Below are 3,383 nucleotides of genomic sequence, written 5' to 3'. Positions count from 1 at the left end.
ATATACTTTTTCCAAACTTTGTCAAAAATAATATATACAGTTGAGCTTGGTGTCCCTCAAGACTATGGTTCTGAGTTGGAAGGACCGGTGATTCTCTCTCTCAAAGTGTTTGTTTCTGAGAGGTTACTCCAACTCTCTCTTCTGTTGCTGCTGTAGTGTGTGTTGCTAATATTGTAGCACAAGTGCATATGTAAGATTACCTTCGACTAAGTCTATCCTTGGTGTTCACTGACACTCACTTGATCTTCTCACTTGTTGAGGCATTTATCTGTAGCCTGGTATGTTTGGTGTTAGTGGTAATACAGTATAGTGCATTGTAGTCATTGTTGTTATGTGCCATCAATTCGCCCCCAACTCACAGTGACCCTTTGGGTTTCCAAAGCAGTATCACTACAGAAGTAGATTGCTCAGTCTTCCTTCCAAGGAGTGGCTGGTGGATTTGAACTGCCAGCCTTCTGGTTAGCAGTCAAGTGCCTTAAGCACTATGCTACCAGAGCTCCTATAGTATAGTGCATATACTCTTATTTGCCTCTGTTGTCTATATCTTTTGTGCAAGTTTCAGTGTCCTTCCCGTCCGCAGTGTTATCATGCTGGTCTCAGACTCTTTCCATATTGTCCTTCTCCTAAACAAAATCAACATGTGACCCCCAACTAGTTGGAAATTTTCCCTCTCCTGCCCTCCCATCACCAGTAACATACAAATGAAGTTTCCTTCCCTACATAAACCTTTCCTTGACTTTTTACAATAATGGGCTTTTACAATATTTGTCCTTCTGTGATTGACTTATTTCACTCAGCATCATTTCCTCCAAATTATCCATGTTGTGAGATGATTCATATATTCCTCATTATTCTTTCATGTAGCATAGTATTCCATTGTGTGAATATATCATAGTTTGGTTATCCATTCATCTGTTGATGGGCATTTAGGTTGTTTCCATCTCTTTGGTGTAGTGAATTGACTGTGATGAACATGGGTGTGCATATTTCTGTTCATGCCCTGTCTCACTTCTTTAGCATATACTCCTAATAATGGAATTGCTGGATCAAATGGTCTTTCTATTTTCATTTTTTTTAAGGAAATTTCATACCATTTTCCACAATGGTTGTACCATTTTGCAGTCCCACCAGCAGTGGGAGCAGCTCTCTGCAACCTTGCAAATATTTGTTATTTTACTGTCTTGTTGAGCTTTGCTATTATTGCTTGGTTGAGATGATATTTCATTGTTGTTTTGATTTGCATCTCTCTAATACCTAATGATCATGAGTGTTTCATCATGGGTTTGCTGGCCACCAGTATATCATCTTCAGTGAAGTGTCTGTTCATGTACCTTGACCATTTTTTAATTGGATTTTTTGTCGTTTTTGGTGTTTTCTACAAATTTTAGAGACAAGTCCTTTGTCAGATCTGTCATAGACAGTTTCCCCCCCCCCCAATCTCTAACCAAACCACCAAATGCACTGCCATCAAGTCAGATCTGACTCATGGTTACCCTTCCTTGGGTTTCCAAGATGGTATCACTACAGAGGTAGATTGCCCACTCTTCCTTCCAAGCAGTGGCTGGTGGGTTTGAACCACCAGCCTTCTGGTTAGCAGTCAAATGCCTTAGGCACTAGGCTACCAGATCCCAATCTCTAGGTTCTCTTTTTACCCTTTTGGAGAAGTCTTCATGCAGGTAAGAATTTAATTTTTAAAAGGTCACAGTCATCTAGCTTCTCTTACACTGCCTGTTACCTTTCACGTTATGCTTGACAGTTCTTATTTATGCTGCCAATTATGCCCTTAAATTTGCCCGTTTTATCTTTGATGAGCTTTATAGTTTTGGGTTTTATATTTATGTCATTGATCCAATTTTAGTTTGTTTTTGTGTATGAGGTGAGATATGAGTCTTACTTCATTTTTCTGTAGGTGGATATCTAATTTTGCCAGCACCATTTATTAACGTGACTATCTCTCCCCCATTTAATGGACTGTGATCCTTTGTCAAAGACCAATCATCCATAGGTGGATAGGTCTATTTCTGGGTTTTCAATTATGTTCCATTGGTCTATCTGTCTATCATTGTACCAGTACAACACTACCATGGCTGTATAATAGGTTTTGAGATCTAAGAGTGTGAGATGTCCTACTTTGTTTTCTTTCCTCAGCAGTGCTTTGCTTATTCGAGGTCTCCTTCCTCCTATATGAAATTAATAACTGTTTTTTCCATATCCTTTAAAAATGTTGATGGAATCTGGATCAGGATTACATTGAATGTGTAGATTGCTTTGGACATTGACATTTTCACAATAGTCTGTCTTACTATCCATGAATAAGGCATGTTCTTCCATTCATGTAGATCCCTTGTAGTTTCTTATACTATTGTTCTGTAGTTTTCTTGGTATGGGTCTTTTGTGTCCCTGGTAAGATTTATTCCTATATATTTTATCTTCTTGGTAGCTATTGTAAATGGTATTTTTTTCTTATTTCCTTTTCAGAGGCCTCTTTATTGATGTTGAGGAATCCAAATGATTTTTGTATGTTGACCTTGTATCCTGTCACTTTGCTGAAATTTCTATTAGTTCCAGTAATTTTTTTTTTTTTTAATTACCTGCTCAATTTCTTCTTTTGTTATGAGTATTTTCAAGTATTTTATCTCCAACTGGGATAGTTTAGGGGAGCTCTGGTGGTGCAGTGCCTAAGGCATTTGACTGCTAAACAGAAGGCTGGTGGTTCAAACCCACCAGCCACTCCTTGGAAGGAAGATTGGGCAATCTACCTCTGTAGTGATACTGCCTTGGAAACCCAAGGATGGGTTGCTAAGAGTGGGATTCAACTTGACTCTTGTGAGTTGCATTGCATTGTTGGGATAGTTTAGGTAGGTCATGTGTTTCTAGAAACTTGTCCATCTCTTCCAGGTTCTCAAATCTGTTGAAGTTCAGTTCTTCACAATATTCTCTTATTATCTATTTTATTTCAGTTGGTTCTGTTGTGATATTGCGCTTTTTGTTTATTATTTGGGTTATTTGCATCTTCTCTTTCTTTTCCTTTGTTAAATTTGCCAGTGGTTTGTCAAATTTGCTAATCTTTTCAAAAAACCAGCTTCTTGTTTTTTTGATTTTTTCTAATTTTTTGGTTTGTTTTACATTTGTTTTCTGTTTTGTTTATTTCTGCTTTGATCTTTTTTATTTCCTTACTCCTGGATCCTGTAGGTTTCTTTAGTTGTTCTTTTAGTAATTGTTGTAGTTGTTCAGTTAGAATGTTGATTTTTTTTTTTTAATTTCCTCTTTTTTGATGTGTGCATTTACTGCTATAAATTGACTTTATAAATTGATTTCTAAGTACTGCTTTCACTGTGTCCCACGGGTTTTGGTAAGTTGTATCTTCATTGTCATTTGTTTCT

At 37.2% G+C, this 3,383-nt stretch overlaps 1 protein-coding gene across 1 annotated transcript in view; it reads left to right on the top strand.

Annotated features, from left to right (window-relative positions):
• Window positions 1-3,383, top strand: part of CSMD1 (CUB and Sushi multiple domains 1) — a 972,765-nt gene that overhangs the window by 276,410 nt on the left and 692,972 nt on the right. The window lies entirely within an intron of this gene.

Source organism: Orycteropus afer, unplaced genomic scaffold, assembly GCF_000298275.1.
Source record: "Orycteropus afer afer isolate SDZICR_OR568_19922 unplaced genomic scaffold, OryAfe1.0 scaffold00125, whole genome shotgun sequence".
NCBI lineage: Eukaryota > Metazoa > Chordata > Mammalia > Tubulidentata > Orycteropodidae > Orycteropus > Orycteropus afer.
This window is presented reverse-complemented; position numbering and strand designations above follow the sequence as displayed.